General features: G+C 39.0%; 1 non-coding gene across 1 annotated transcript; it reads right to left on the reverse strand.

Moving 5' to 3' along the window:
• Window positions 1–16,626: 16,626 nt before the first annotated feature.
• On the reverse strand, window positions 16,627–16,734 carry LOC148545663 (small nucleolar RNA R71). Its single transcript, XR_015901537.1, has one exon. It is a non-coding gene; the product is annotated as a small nucleolar RNA R71 (small nucleolar RNA).
• Between the last annotated feature and the right edge of the window lie 427 nt (window positions 16,735–17,161).

Consider the following 17,161-nt stretch of genomic DNA (forward strand, 5'->3'; position numbering starts at 1 on the left):
ACATGAGTAGGTACCTAAATTCCCAATATTTATCATGACACATTCCCTTATTAACCCATGTTCCCACAATTTCCCATACTCAATCGACACACAATTTCTATCTTAAGCTAACCAAAGATTTAATTGGGATATCTAATTATTTTTCCGCTTAAGGCTAGTAATGTGGTAAAATATAGAACAAATGGGATTTAAAAGGCTCAAAGTGGCTAACAAAGGTAAATGGAAGGGTAGGCTATTTTGGGATAAGTGAGCTAAAACAATTAATGGCCTCAATCATACGCATGCATATAACACATTAAATATTGGACATATAGGATGGAACAAAATAAAGATTACAATCATAGAGAAGCAAACACACAAGAATAATATTTAGGGTTAAATAATGTAACCATGTAATTAGACTCAAATCTCACAGGTTGTGTGTTCTTAGCTTTTTAAACTATGTTCCAAATACAACTTATAGCAATTTTTAACACAAAAGTTTTTGTTTAAATTAGTGAAAATTTTCAAAAATAGGGTCTTAAAAAGAAACTTATTAATTTTTCAACCAAATAGAACATGCATGCAATTTATCCTATCCTAACAAAAGAAAAATTAGCTAAATATCCTAGTCTATTGGTGTTGAGAAAAAAAAGAAATTACCTCCGGAAGTCAGGTACTGACCGACCTCCCCACACTTAAAGCTTTGCAACGTCCTCGGTACCATCAGTCAGGAACAAAGGGGGGCTGGTAGCAGCATCTCCATCATCGGGACCGTCATGGCTCTCTGTGTTGGTAAATGAAGTGGAGTCCGGAGTGTCTGGGTTTTCTTCAGGTGCGTGGTTACCAATAATCAGCTCCTTGAGGTATGTAAATTGGCGCTTGTTACGACGCTCCCTTTGCTTTCCTTTCTGGTCAAGCCGGTCTAGTCTCTCAAGTATCTGCTGGAGCAGTTGGTTTGTTGAAGGTGCTTGTGATATGGAAGAAGAAGGGATATCTTCTGCTGGTTCTGTGCTCTGGTTAGTAGAGGCTGCTGGAGGTCTGATATACTTTCCGTTAGGGACGTATTGATCATCTCATGGGATCATGGCCTTGGTGTCCCCAGCTCTATAGGAGACTCTGACTGCTGAGACTAGATTTGAAACCAGGGCGGGAAAAGGTATGTTACCCGCAATCTGTACGTGTCCCATAGCATGCCGAATGTGTCTTGGTAGATTGAGGTGCTGGTCTGTAAGGATACACCAGAGTAGAACAGCCATGTTTGCAGTGAAGGAGGACTCGTGAGTGCTCGGAAAGACGTAATGGGACATAATCTGTGCCCATACTCGAGCCTCCAAGGTGAGTGCTGAAGCCAATATGCCCTTAGGTCAGGACCGATGGTATCCATAGGTCCATCTGCTGCCAGGTTGTGCTATAACTCTGAGAACGGCGTCCCAGTCAAATTGGTATATCTGGCGTTTGAATGAGGCTTATTGGAATGCGTCCAATCCTTCTAGAGCAGGGGGAAGATCTAAAGCTCGCTGAATGGCCTCTTCAGTTATAGGGACTTACTTCTGACGGACATAGATAGACTGCATGGTTGGCATGTGAAAATTGGAGTAGAATTCAACTATCCATGATAGATTAACCTACCGTGGCTGTCTCTGTAGGAATTCCCATTGTCTTTGCTCAATGCGGGGCTCAACAAATTCAGCAATGTTGGTTGAGAGGATAAGAAGGTACTCATTGTTATAATTTCTCTCAGCCAGGATGGGGAACATCTGCTCAGAGTAGCGGTTAGTGAACCGCGCAGTGTCCTTTTCTGGGAAGGCTTTCTCTTTTTCATCGATCTTGATTCGTTTTGTTGAGGGCTTTAACACTGTTGAAGGTGGCTCTGCCATTAGTGCCCTTTTTGTTCCTTTCCTTACTGGTGGTTTGGGAGTAGCTTTCTCTTTACCTTTCTTGGTGGCCATCCTGAAAGGGAAAAGATAAGTACTTTTAAAACTTCAAGGGTTAGAGCAAGGAAGAGGACAAGATGCGTGATAATCAATGCACGATAAAGAAGGATGTCGTTAACACATGGTCATGACTACATGTGAAAAGTTCATCACTGGAAATATAGCAAGTGCAGGTGATGACAATTAAATGCAAGATGTTTATTGGCATGCTGGCAAAGAAATGAGTAGCATAGATCAAGCATTAAATGTCCAAGTTAGATTATCAACTCTTTCAAACTAACAACCTGTTTGTATTGATAATTATATTTAATCAATAAAATATAAAAGGGATGTTGTGAGGAAAAAAACAGGCATTAGAGTAGTAGAATGACATAAAAAAATGCATAATACCATACGGGCTTTTTCACAAACACTTAGCATGCATGGTAAATATGTTATTGAAAATATTGATTTGAACATGCAAGCAACCCTTTAAAAAGTAATATTAATTTTCAAACAATACCACAATAATCCACAAGCAAAATATAAAAGAAAACAATCACCCAATTAAATTTCTAACACCAATTAAAGGAATAATGAAGAAAAGAAAAAGAAAGAAAAAGGAAAATATAGATAATGAAAGTAAAAGGAAAAGAAGAAGGAAACATAAATAAAAATTAATAAAGGAAAAGGAAAAAGTAAGAAAAGAAAGAAAAGAACCTTGATAATGGATGAAAAATAGGGAAAGGAAAAGGTGAAGAGTGAGAAAGAATAAAGAGGGAAGAAGAAAGAAGAAAGAAATAAGAAGGGATAGAAAAGATTTGGATTTGGGGAAGAAAAGATAAGATATTTGGCTGATATGGATAAGCTGTGCGCCGCATGTGACGCGGACGCGTGGGTGACGCGGTCGCATGGTGTGTGATAATTTTCAGGTGACGCGGACGCGTGGGTCACGCGGTCGCGTGGCCTGATTTGTGCTATTGGCGCAAGTGCAGCCTCGCGTACGCACAACTCTCTGTTTTAAATGCATTTTGCCAAAAATTTAGGTGACGCGTTCGCATGGTGTGTGAAAATTTTCAGGTGATGCAAACGTGTGGGGCACGCGTTCGCGTGATAGGGCTTGTGCTTCCAGCATCATTCCAGCCCCACTCCATCATAAATCTCTGTAATACACCCATTTACGTTGATTTCGCAGGGTCATGCGTGCGCATGGACGACGCGCACGCGTAGGAGGCTATTTTTCAAAATGACGTGGACACGTCATTGACGCGGTCATGTGGGCATGCTTATGCCTACGGCACGCCTCCAGCCACGCTATTGCGTGACTCTCTGCTTCTTTTCTTCTTGTGTCCAAGGCACATATGACGCGGACACGTCAACGACGCTTACGCGTCGCGTGCCTTTTTTTTTATGTGGTATGCAAATGCAAATGCAGGCTATATGCGGCTATATGCAGAGATTATGAGAAGAGTCATTAACAAAAATAAAAATAGAATAAAGTATAATAAAACTAAGACTGAAACTGAATGATCATACCATGGTGGGTTGTCTCCCACCTAGCACTTTGCTTTTACGTCCTTAAGTTGGACGTTCTTTAGGCTCATTCTGCTTCTGTTGGTGGGTCTTCCAAGAGGAAAACCTCTAGTTCTTTGTGATCCTTAATCTTTTCTCCATGGTAAAGGTTTAGGCGATGTCCATTGACCTTTAGGAATTTGGAGCTAGAAGGATGACGCAGGTGAAAAATTCCGTATGGCTCTGCCTTTTCTACTCTATGGGGACCTTCCCATCTTGATCTCAATTTACCTAGCATGAGCCTCAGCCTGGAGTTATATAGAAGAACTAACTCTCCTGGTCTGAATTCTCTCCTTTTATGTGCTTGTCATGGACAGCCTTCATCTTCTCTTTGTATCACCTGGAATTGTCATATGCTTCTAGGCAAAGATTCTCCAATTCTGCTAGTTGCATCTTTCTTTCAGCACCAGATTCTTCAAAATTCATATTGTATTCCCTTACAGCCCATAAAGCCGTGTTCCACCTCCACTAGAAGGTGGCAAGCTGATGAGCAGATAATTTATACGCTTTTTGGCATTGTTTTTAGTATGTTTTTAGTAGAATCTAGTTACTTTTAGGGATGTTTTCATTAGTTTTTATGTTAAATTCACATTTCTGGACTTTACTATGAGTTTGTGTGTTTTTCTGTGATTTCAGGTATTTTCTGGCTGAAATTGAGGGACTTGAGCAAAAATCAGATTCAGAGGTTGAAGAAGGACTGCTGATGCTGTTGGATTCTGACCTCCCTGCACTCAAAGTGGAATTTCTGGAGCTACAGAACTCGAAATGGCGCGCTTCCAATTGCGTTGGAAAGTAGACATCCAGGGCTTTCCAGAAATATATAATAGTTTATACTTTGGCCAAGAATAGACGATGCAAACTGGCGTTCAACGCCAGCTCTCTGCCCAATTCTGGCGTCCAGCGCCAGAAAAGGATCCAAAACCAGAGTTGAACGCCCAAACTGGCACAAATACTAGCGTTCAACTTCAAGAAGGACCTCTACACGTGCAACACTCAAGCTCAGCCCAAGAACACACCAAGTGGGTCCCGGAAGTGGATTTATGCATCAATTACTTATTTCTGTAAACCCTAGTGACTAGTTTATTATAAATAGGACCTTTTACTATTGTATTAGACATCTTTGGACGCCTGGTTCTTAGATCAGAGGGGCTGGCCATTCGGCCATGCCTGGACCTTTCACTTATGTAATTTTAACGGTAGAGTTTCTACACTCCATAGATTAAGGTGTGGAGCTCTTCTGTTCCTCAAAGATTAATGCAAAGTACTACTGTTTTCTATTCAGTTCATCTTATTTCTCTTCTAAGATATTCATTCGCTCTTCAACCTGAATGTGATGAACGTGACAATCATCATCATTCCCTATGAACGCGTGCCTGACATCCACTTCCGTTCTACCTTCGACTGAATGAGTATCTCTTAGATCTCTTAACCAGAATCTTCGTGGTGTAAGCTAGAATGATGGCGGCATTCAAGAGAATCTGGAAGGTCTAAACCTTGTCTGTGGTATTCCGAGTAGGATTCAATGATTGAATGACTGTGACGAGCTTCAAACTCGCAATTACCGGGCGTAGTGACAGACGCAAAAGGATAGTAAATCCTATTCCAGCATGATCGAGAACTGACAGATGAATAGCCGTGCTGTGACAGGGTGCGTTGACCATTTTCACTGAGAGGATAGGATGAAACCATTGACAAGGGTGATGCCTCCAGACGATTAGCCGTGCCGTGATAGGGCATTTGGATCATTTTCCCGAGAGAAGACCGAAAGTAGCCATTGACAATGGTGATGTATCACATAAAGCCAGCCATGGAAAGGAGTAAGACTGATTGGATGAAGATAGCAGGAAAGCAGAGGTTCAGAGGAACGAAAGCATCTCCATACGCTTATCTGAAATTCTCACCAATGATTTACATAAGTATTTCTATCCCTTATTGTTTATCTTTTAATTATCTAATCCAATCACATTTAACCCTACCTGACTGAGATTTGCAAGGTGACCATAGCTTGCTTCATACCAACAATCTCCGTGGGATTCGACCCTTACTCACGTAAGGTATTACTTGGACGACCCAGTGCACTTGCTGGTTAGTTGTGCGAAGTTGTGAACCATGGTATTGGCATCATGTTTTTGGCGCCATTACCAAGGAAAGAAAGAGCGATGAATTTTACATAATCAAAGTGTAATCACAATTTCTGCGCACCACAAGCCTTTCCGTATACTAAGCGGAAGGGGCTCATCCCAATGGGTGTCTTGTACGCTATTCTATATGCCCAGAGTGCATCTTGTAGCTTGGCACTCCAGTCTTTTCTATGAGATTTTACTATCTTCTCCAGAATGTGTTTAATCTCCCTGTTAAACACTTCTGCTTGTCCATTGGTTTGGGGATGATAAGCTATTGCTACTTTATAAACAATCCCATGCTTTTTCAGTAATCCTGTCAGTCTCCTGTTACAAAAGTGAGTGTCTTGATCACTCAAGATTGCTCGTGGTGACCCAAAGCGACAAATAATATGGTTTCTAACAAAGGAAGCAACAGTGTTAGCATCATCAGTACGGGTAGGAATTACTTTCACCCATTTAGAAACATAATCTACAGCTAACAATATATAAAGGTAACCATTAGAGTTTGGAAAGGGTCCCATGAAGTCAATGCCCCAAACATCAAAAATTTAACAGAAAAGCATAATCTGTTGAGGCATCTCATCCCTCTTGGATATATTACCAAACCTTTGGCATGGGAAACAAGATTTACAAAATTCAGCAGCATCTTTAAAAAGAGTAGGCCACCAGAATCCACAGTCTAAGATTTTTCTAACTGTTCTTTGAGGGCCAAAATGTCCTCCACTCTCAGAATAGTGGCATGCCTCTAAAATGGATTGGAATTTTGATTGTGATACACGTCTTCTAATTACCTAATCAGCACCACAACTCCATAGATATGGGTCATCCCATATAAAATATTTCGACTCGCTTTTCAGCTTGTCCCTTTGATGCTTAGTAAAATTGGGAGGGAAAGTATGGCTAACTAGATAATTAGCTACAGGTGCATACCAAGGGACTACTTCAGATACTGCTTGCAAACTATCAAATGGGAAAGTATCATTAATAAGGGTGGAGTCATGCTTAATGTGCTCAAGGCGACTCAAGTGGTCTGCCACTAAATTCTGGTTACCACTCATATCCTTAATTTCTAAATCAAATTCTTGTAGCAGCAGTATCCAACGTATTAGCCTTGGTTTGGACTCTTTTTTAGCTAATAAATATTTTAGAGCTGCATGGTCTGAGTACACTACTACCTTAGTACCAAGTAAATAGGCTCGCAATTTATCCAGAGCAAAAACAATAGCAAGAAGCTCTTTTTCAGTAGTAGTGTAATTAGACTGAGCAGCGTCTAAAGTCTTAGACGCATAAGAAATTACAAAAGGGTCTTTACCTTCGCGCTGAGCCAGTGCCACTCCTACTGCATGGTTGGAGGCATCACACATAATTTCAAATGGCTGGCTCCAGTTTGGTCCTCTTACAATCGGGGCTTGAGTCAGGGCGATATTCAGCTTATCAAAGGCTTGCATGCAATCCTCGCTGAACTCGAACTCAATATCTTTCTGCAGAAATCTGGATAAAGGCAATGCTACCTTACTGAAGTCCTTAATGAATCTCCTGTAAAAACCTACGTGGCCAAGGAACGAACGGACTTCCCTCACAGAGGAGGGGTAAGGTAAACTAGAAATGACATCTACTTTTGCTGGATCTATAGAAATACCAGTGTTAGACACAACATGTCCTAGTACAATTCCTTGTTTTACCATAAAATGACATTTTTCAAAATTCAATACAAGGTTTGTACTAACACACTTGTCTAATACTCTAGACAAGCTATCCAAGCAAAGGCTAAATAAATCACCATATACGCTAAAATCATCCATAAAAACTTCCATACAGTTTTCAATAAGATCTGAAAAGGTACTCATCATGCATCTTTGGAAAGTAGCAGCTGCATTACATAAGCCAAAAGGCATTCTTTTATAAGCATATGTTCCAAAGGAACATGTAAAAGTAGTCTTCTCCTGATCTTCAGGAGCTATATGAATTTGAAAGTACCCTGTATAACCATCCAAAAAGCAGTAATGGGATTTACCTGACAGGCGATCAAGTATCTGATCAATGAATGGCAAGGGGTAATGATCCTTACGAGTGGGTTGGTTGAGATGCCTATAGTCAATGCAAACCCTCCATGAATTCTGCACTCTAGTTGTCAGGAGCTCTCTATGCTCATTCTTTATTGTTGTGACTCTAGACTTCTTGGGCACCACTTGTACTGGACTGACCCATTCACTGTCTGAGATGGGGTAAATGATATCTGCTTCAAGTAGCATGGTCACTTCTTTCTTGACAACTTCTAAGATGGTGGGATTCAATCTTTTTTGGGGTTGACGGACAGGCTTTGCTCCCTCTTCTAAGAATATTCTATGTTCACAAACTTGAGGGCTGATGCTTACTATATCCGCCAAGCTCCATCCAATTGCTTTCTTATGTTTTCTCAGCACACTGAGCAGTTGCTCTTCTTGTTGAGAAGTGAGTTCCCTTGCAATGATAACTGGAAACTTCTAATTATCCTCAAGGTAAGCATACTTGAGGTGTGGAGGAAGGGGCTTTAATTCCAATTTCTACTCATGGCTAGGCTCTGGATCATTCGGGGCTAGTGATAATGGCAAAGTGTCCGCATTGTGTTCAGAGGGTGTCCCCACACTTGGACCTTGCTCCATGTGCTTCTCTTCTATTTCTTCTTGGTGAACTTCAGCTACAGTTTCATCAATGATGTCGCACTAGAAGATAGAATGATCTTCCGGAGGGTGCTTCATAGCTTCATTTAATTTGAAACTCACTGTTCTGCCATCTATCTCAAAGGTGTAAGTTCCTGAGAATGCATCCAGCTTGAACTTTGAAGTCTTCAGGAATGGTCTTCCAAGCAGGATTGATGATGGTCTTCTTGAGTCATTATGGAGCATTTCCAGGATATAGAAGTCAATAGGAAATGTGAGCCCCTTAATGCTCACTAATACATCTTCAGCAATTCCAACTACTGTAGTAATGCTTTTATCTGCTAAAACAAAATGAGCTGTCGACCTTTTTAAGGGAGGGAGCCTCAAAGTATCATATATAGACAATGGCATTATACTAACACACGCTCCTAAGTCACACATGTAATCAGAAAATATTACACCTCTAATGGTACAGTTAACCATGCATGGACCTGGATCACTACATTTTTCAGGTATACCTCCCATTAAAGCAGATATAAAACTACCTAAAGGAATAGTTTCTAACTCATTAATTTTATCTTTATGAATGCATAAATCCTTTAGAAACTTTGCGTATTTAGGTACCTGCTGAATGACATAAAAAAGGGGAACAGTTACCTCAACTTTTTTGAATATTTCTACCATTTTGGGATCAAGTTCCATCTGCTTTCTGGATTTCTTTGCAAGGTGTGGAAATGGGATAGGGATGGCATCTTGTACAGCTTCAGCTTCCTTTGGTTCTCCGTTCCTTGGTTGAACTGCTTCTTCTTCAACTATGTCTTGTACGTCCTCTTCCTCTTCAGCATCTTCCACTTCTATCACATCCTCAGTTGGGGCGTGTACTTGTGGGCTTGGCTCCTCTTGGTTCCTTTCCTGCAATGTGGTTCCAGACCTTAAAGTGATGGCGTTGATGCCACCCTTGGAGTTAGGTAAGGGTTGAGAAGGAATTCCACTGGAGTTTAAAGGTTGGTTAGTGGAATTAGGTAATGAATCTATCCTGGAGGCGAGAGCTTGTAAAGTGGCATTCAGACCATTTAAAGTAGAGTTTAGCTATGTCTGCATATCTTGTCCTTGTGTAAGAGAACGAAGTATCTCGTCATTTGATGAGGAATTAGGATAGGTGATCTGAGGAACTTGTTGTTGGTTATGCTGGGATCCTTGAGATTGTCTTAGGTGAGGTGCTCTGTAAGGCTGGTTCTGATTCTGCTATCTGTTGTTGTTATTCCACCTCTGGTTTCCATTATTATCTCTGCCTCCTCTATTATAGTTGTCCCTCTAGCCATGGTTGGAATTATCTTTCCAACCCTAGTTGGAGTTGTCCTACCATCCTTGGTTATAGTTTCCACCTGGGTTGTAATTGCCGCCTTGTTGATTGTATCCTTGATTCGGGCGGTCATTGAAGTTATGAGTAGCTGCCACAGTGTTGTCTTCTTGTTGGAGCTGCAGACATTCATCAGTATAATGACTATAATCAGCACAGATTCTGCATACTCTTTATGGGACTAACTGTTGGCTATGTTGTGGTGGGTGAGGCTGAGCTTGTTGTTGATTTAACTGCATCTGCTTTAGTAGGTTGGTCATTTCACATATACTCTGTGTAAGAGCAGTAGTTTCAATGCTAGAGGAAACCTCTGCAACAGCTTTTGAGTGGCTGTGCCTGTGCCTGTTATTCCTAGTGGACTTAGCTAAGTCGTTGATCAGTTGCCATGCTTCATTTGTGGTCTTGTACTTTTTCATAGAACCATTACTAGCACCATCCAGTGTAGTTTAATCCTGAGGCTTCATGCCTTGTGTGAAGTAGCTGATCAACACCAGTCTGTCGATCATGTGATGGGGGCACGCATCTAGAAGGTTCTTAAAGCACTCCCAGTACTCATAAAGAGCCTCTGATTCCCCTTGAACAATGTAGGAGATCTCTTTCCTTAGTCTATCTGTGACTTCAGCTGGAAAGTATTTTTCCAAAAATTCTCTCCTGAGCGTAACCCAGTTGGTAACAGTTGTTTCAGGTTGGGAGTAGTACCACTCCCTCGCCTTTCCCTCAAGAGAAAACAGGAAGGCAGTTAACAGAATAGAAATTTCATCTGCACTATTATGCCTAATAGTAGAACAGGCTGTCTGGAAATCCCTTAGGTGCTTGATAGGCTCTTGAGCAGGTAAGCCATGAAATTTGGGCATCAAGTTGATTAGTGCAGTCTTCAGTTTAAAATCTACAGCCAGAGTTGGATGATGCACTTGATACGGCTACAGTGTAAAATCTGGGGCTCCAGCCTCCTGGAGAGTAATCTTCCTAGTTGCTGTTATTCTATCTGCACGTGAATCAATTGAATTAGTAGTAAAGGAGCTTGTTTCGCTCTCAGATGGCGGTTTAGATTCGCCCTCAGATGAGACTGGTGAATCGATAACAATCACTTCACCACCCTCAGAGGCTAACTTGTGTCGAGCTCGCCTAATACATGAATGAGTTCTTTCAATTTCAAGATCAAATGCGGCTAAGCTCGGATCAAGCAGTGAACGCGTCATTCAATGAAAAAAACATGTCGCTCATGATAAAAAAATAAAAATAAAAATAAAATTTGCAATTAAAATTAAAATATGTACACTAATTAAAAATTCAGCACACAATTGTAACTCCCCGGCAACGGCGCCAAAAACTGACGAGAGGGCAGAAGTCGCCTAATTAAGAAATCAATATAGAGAATGCGTTGAGAGTATAGTTCTTAACCAGCTAAGATCCGCCTTGTCAATTTAGAAAATTTGTCACGAAATTTAGAAATAAAAATACTGGGAGTATGAGTCCCAGGTCGTCTCCCAACGAGTTGGGAGAAAGGATGCTAATTTATTAATTAGGAATTTTCCGAGAGAGTTTGAGTTTGGATAATGAGCAATAAATTAAAGTAATAAAACTAAGAATGATTATTAATATTTTAATAAAAAGTCTTGACTGGGGGAATGATTAATTGGAAGTTCTATCCTTGTTGGGATCTCTTTAGTGTAGTATCAAAAGGGTTGTTGTTTTCACTTAGTTAACCCTTACTAAATAAAGGAAAGTCAAGTGATTGAGCTAATCCTTATTCGCAAATCCTAGTCCTCTCCCTTGGGAAGGTCTAGCGTTAGTAAATACAGAACTAGCCAACAACTTCCAATTTAACTAACACTTAAGCCTTCCATCTCAAGTGTCTCCTCTTAATCAACCCCATGTCAAGTTTGGGAAATCTACTCCATTGACATGAATATAATACTCAGAAAAATATAAGAAGAAGACATAATAAATAAAATAAAATAAAATAGAGACTAAAAATTAATTGAAGGTAAAAGTAATCCTCTTTATCAATAATCCATGAAAATAATCCAATTAGAACTCTAAATAAAATAAATAAGGATATGGAAGAATAAGGGACAAAGTAAACAAACTAGAATAATGACTTCAACGGAGGTAATGACTCTTCAATATCCAAAAGCATGAAACAATGAATGTAAAGTGAACCTAGAGGGAAAGTAATCCTCTCTAAATTCAGATCTAGAAACCTAAAAACTATCCTTATGTATCTAAAACTGTATGTCTATTATGTCTAAGATGTGTGTCAAGTTACGTGTTGAGTTTCTGCATGTTTCCTGGCTTTATTCTGTGTTTCTGGGCCGAAAACTGTGTCAAAATGTGGCCAGAAATCGCCCCCAGCATTTTCTGTTAATTCTACAGATTGCGCAGGTCACGCGTACGCGTCGTTCACGCGTTCGCGTCATTCAACGATTTTCCTTGTCACGCAAGCGCGTTGTCCATGCGTTCACGTCATTTGTGCAGACTCCAATCCACGCATACGCGTCAGGCACGCACACGCATCGCTGCGATTTTCTCCATTCCACGCGCTCACGTGAGCCATGTGCGCGCATCAATGTTCGCTGGTCATCTCCTTAGTTTCTTGTGTTCCTTCAATTTTTGCAGGCTTCCTCTCTATTTTCTAAGTCATTCCTGCCCTATGAAGCCTGAAATACTTAACACACGGATCACAGCATCGAATGGTATAAAGGAGGATTAAAATATACGAATTAAAGATCTCTAGGAAGCAAGTTTTCAACCATAAAACGATACTAGGAAGGAATTAAAAATCATGCAATTAGTATGAATAAGTGGGTGAAGACTTGATGAAACTATTCAATTAAACACAATGTAAACCATAAAATAGTGGTTTATCAATCTCCCTCTCCCAGAAATGCATATTTCAGGGAGGAAGGTAATGGCTTATGCTTGAGCTTAGGAGGCTTCTCTTTTTCCTCAAAGGTTTCCAGAAGATCCTCTGAATCTGGCTGGGTATCATCAAGGATATCATCTAGCCCTTCCTTGATGCTTTCGGCCATGTTGACCTCTTCCACCAGGGAATCAATGAGGTCAATGCTCATGAATTCCTCAGGAAGTCTGGATGCTGCATAGCCTTGACAGCATTCAGTACAAACTTTTCTTCATCGACTCTTAGGGTTACTTTTAACATCAATGAGGGTCCGTCCTGTAACTAGGAAAGGTCTTCCTAGGATGAGGGATGCACCTTGTGCCCCTCCATGTCCAATACCACAAAGTCAGTGGGAAAGGCAAAGGGTCTGATGAGCGGATAATTTATACGCTTTTTGGCATTGTTTTTACATAGTTTTCATTATAATTTAATTAGTTTTCAGTATATTTTTATTAGTTTTTAATTAAAATTTACATTTCTGGACTTTACAATGAGTTTGTGTGTTTTTCTGTGATTTCAGGTATTTTCTGGCTGAAATTGAGGGACTTGAGCAAAAATCAGATTCAGAGGTTGAAGAAGGACTGCAGATGCTGTTGGATTCTGACCTCCCTGCACTCAAAGTGGGTTTTCTGGAGCTTTCCAGCAATATATAATAGTCCATACTTTGCCCGAGTTTAGACGACGCAAACTAGCGTTCAACGCCAGTTCCATGCTGCATTCTGGAGTTAAACGCCAGAAACAGGTTGCAAAGTGGAGTTAAACGCCAGAAACAGGTTACAAACTGGCGTTCAACTCCAAGAAAAGCCTCTACACATGTAAAGCTCAATGCTCAACCCAAGCACACACCAAGTGGGCCCCAGAAGTGGATTTCTGCATCATTTACTCATTTTTGTAAACCCTAGTAACTAGTTTAGTATAAATAGGACGTTTTACTGTTGTATTTACATCTTCGGATCAGATCTTTGATCAGTTTTATGCTATCTTAGACCTTTATGGGGGCTGGCCATTCAGCCATGCCTGGACCTTCATCACTTATGTATTTTCAACGGTAGAGTTTCTACACACCATAGATTAAGGTTTGGAGCTCTGCTGTTCCTCATGAATTAATGCAAAGTACTATTGTTTTTCTATTCAATTCAAGCTTATTCCTATTCTAAGATATCCATTCGCACCCAAGAACATGATGAATGTGATGATTATGTGACGCTCATCATCATTCTCACTTATGAACGCATGCCTGACAAACACTTCCGTTCTACATGCAAACAAGCTAGAATGAATATCTCTTAGATATCTAATACAGAGGACCGAGTCCGAGATATTAGAATCTTCGTGGTATAAGTTAGAACCCATGGTCGGCCATTCCTGAGATCCGAAAAGTCTAAACCTTGTATGTGGTATTCCGATTAGGATCTGGGAAGGGATGGCTGTGACGAGCTTCAAACTCGCGAGTGCTGGGCGTAGTGACAGACGCAAAAGGATAGTAAATCCTATTCCAGTATGATCAAGAACCGACAGATGATTAGCCATGCAGTGACAGCGCATTGGACCATTTTCACAGAGAGGATGGGATGTAGCCATTGACAACGGTGATGCCCTACATAAAGCTTGCCATGGAAAGGAGTAGGAATGCTTGGATGAAGACAGCAGGAAAGCAGAGGTTCAGGAGGAACGAAAGCATCTCTATACGCTTATCTAAAATTCTCACCAATGAATTACATAAGTATCTCTATCCTAGTTTATATTTTATTTATGTTTTTATTATCAATTCACCATACCCATTTGAATCCGCTTGATTGAGATTTACATGGTGACCATAGCTTGCTTCAGGCCGACAATCTCTGTGGGATCGACCCTTACTCATGTAAGGTTTATTACTTGGACGACCCAGTGCACTTGCTGGTTAGTTGTGCGAAGTTGTGATAAAGAGTTGAGATTACAATTGTGCGTACCAAGTTGTTGGCGCCATTGATGATCACAGTTTCGTGCACCAAGTTTTTGGCGCCGTTGCCGGGGATTGTTCGAGTTTAGACAACTAACGGTTCATCTTGTTGCTCAAATTAGGTAATTTTATTTTAATTTTAAGCTTTTATTTCTTATTTTCGAAAAATACAAAAAAAAAATTTCTTCTTTTTCGTTTTCCCAAAATAATTTTCGAAAAAAAATTTAATAAAATCATAAAATCAAAAATAATTTTGTGTTTCTTGTTTGAGTCTTGTGTCAATTTTTAAGATTGGTGTCAATTGCATCCTTTTATTTTTCTTAAAAATTTTTCGAAAACACATGCATTGAGTTTCTTTCTTGTTCTTCATGATCTTCAAGTTTTTCTTGATAAGTCTTCTTGTTTGATCTTTAAAATTTCTTGTTTTGTGTCTTTTCTTGTTTTTCATATGCATTCTTGAATTCTTAGTGTCTAAATATTAAAAATTTCTAAGTTTGGTGTCTTGCATGTTTTCTTTTATCAAAAATTTTTTTCAAAAATACATACTTGATGTTCATCATGATCTTCAAAGTGTTCTTGGTGTTCATCTTTGCATTCGAAGTGTTCTTGCATGTTTCCTTTGTTTTGATTCATAATTTTCATGTTTTGAGTCTTTTTGATGTTTTTCTCTTTCATCATTAAAAATTCAAAAATAAAAAAAAATATCTTTCTCTTATTTCACTCATAAATTTCGAAAATTTGAGTTGACTTTTTCAAAATTTTTTAAAATCTAGTTGTTTCTTATGAGTCAAATCAAATTTTCAAATTAAAAATTCTATCTTTTTCAAATCTTTTTCAAAAATCAAATCTTTTTCAATTTTTCCTTCATATTTTCGAAAACTTTATGATTGATTTTCAAAATCTTTTGTTATTTTGTTTCATAATTTCAAAATCTTTACTAACAATTAATGTGATTGATTCAAAAATTTTTAAGCTTATTACTTGCCTATTAAGAAAGGTCCAATCTTTAAATTTAAAAATCATATCTTGTTGTTTCTTGTTAGTCAAGTAATCAACTTTAATTTTCAAAATCAAATCTTTTTAAATTTCTTTTTCAAATCTTTTTCAAAATAAGTTTCAATCACATCTTTTTCAAAAAAAATTCAATTTCAAAATCTTTTCTAACTTCTTTTCTAACTTCTTATCTTTTTAAAATTGATTTTCAAATCTTTTTCAAACTAATCCTATCTTTTTGTTTCAATCATATATTTTTCAAAACTACCTAACTAATTCTCTCTCTAATTTTCGAAAATCACCTTCCTCTTATTCAAAATTCCTTTTTAAATTAACTAATTGTTTTAAATTTAATTTAATTTGATTCAATTTTCCTTTCTTAATTTTCGAACTTTAATTTTTATTTTTTATTATTTTAAATTCAATTTAAAAACAAAAATACTTTTATTTTAATTTATTTTTCGAAAATTCTTCTCTCTCACTCCCTTCTAATTATTTATTTATCTACTAACACTTCTCTTCTTCTTAAAAATTTGAACCCCATCTTCCTCTCTGTGTTCGAGTTTCTCCTCTTCTCCTTCTTACATTCTTCTCTTCTTATACTTGCATAAGGAATCTCTATACTGTGACATAGAGGATTCCATATTTTTTGTTCTCTTATTTTTTCATATGAGCAGGAACAAGGATAAGAACATTCTTGTTGAAACTGATCCTAAACCTGAAAGGACTCTGAAGAGGAAGCTAAGGGAAGCTAAAGCCCAACTCTTTGGAGAAAATCTGACAGAAATTTTCGAAAAAGAAGGAGACATGGCCGAAAATAATAACAATGCAAGGAAGATGCTTGGTGACTTTACTGCACCAAATTCCAATTTACATGTAAGAAGCATCTCAATTCCTGCCATTGGAGCAAACAACTTTGAGCTTAAACCTCAATTAGTTTCTCTGATGCAACAGAACTGCAAGTTCCATGGACTTCCATCCGAAGATCCTTTTCAGTTCTTAACTGAATTCTTGTAGATCTGTAATACTGTTAAGACCAATGGGGTTGATCCTGAGGTCTACAGGCTTATGCTTTTCCCGTTTGCTGTAAGAGACAGAGCTAGAGTATGGTTGGACTCTCAACCTAAAGATAGCCTGAACTATTGGGATAAGCTGGTCACGGCTTTCTTAGCCAAGTTCTTTCCTCCTCAAAAGCTTAGTAAGCTTAGAGTGGATGTTCAAACTTTCAGACAAAAGGAAGGTGAATCCCTCTATGAAGCTTGGGAGAGATACAAGGAACTGACCAAAAAGTGTCCTTCTGACATGCTTTCAGAATGGACCATCCTGGATATATTCTATGATGGTCTGTCTGAATTATCAAAGATGTCATTGGACCATTCTACAGGTGGATCCATTTACCTAAAGAAAACGCCTATAGAAGCTCAAGAACTCATTGACATGGTTGCAAGTAACCAGTTCATGTACACTTCTGAAAGGAATCCTATGAGTAATGGGACGCCTATGAGGAAGGGAGTTCTTGAAATTGATGCTCTGAATGCCATATTGGCTCAGAACAAAATATTGACTCAGCAAGTCAATATGATTTCTCAGAGTCTGAATGGAATGCAAGCTGCATCCAACAGTACTCAAGAGGCATCTTCTGAAGAAGAAGCTTATGATCCTGAGAACCCTGCAATAGCAGAGGTGAATTACATGGGTGAACCTTATGGAAACACCTATAACCCCTCATGGAGAA

The sequence above is a fragment of the Arachis ipaensis genome, chromosome B9, assembly GCF_059453495.1.
Source record: "Arachis ipaensis isolate K30076 ecotype BB chromosome B9, ASM5945349v1, whole genome shotgun sequence".
Taxonomy (NCBI): Eukaryota; Viridiplantae; Streptophyta; class Magnoliopsida; order Fabales; family Fabaceae; genus Arachis; species Arachis ipaensis.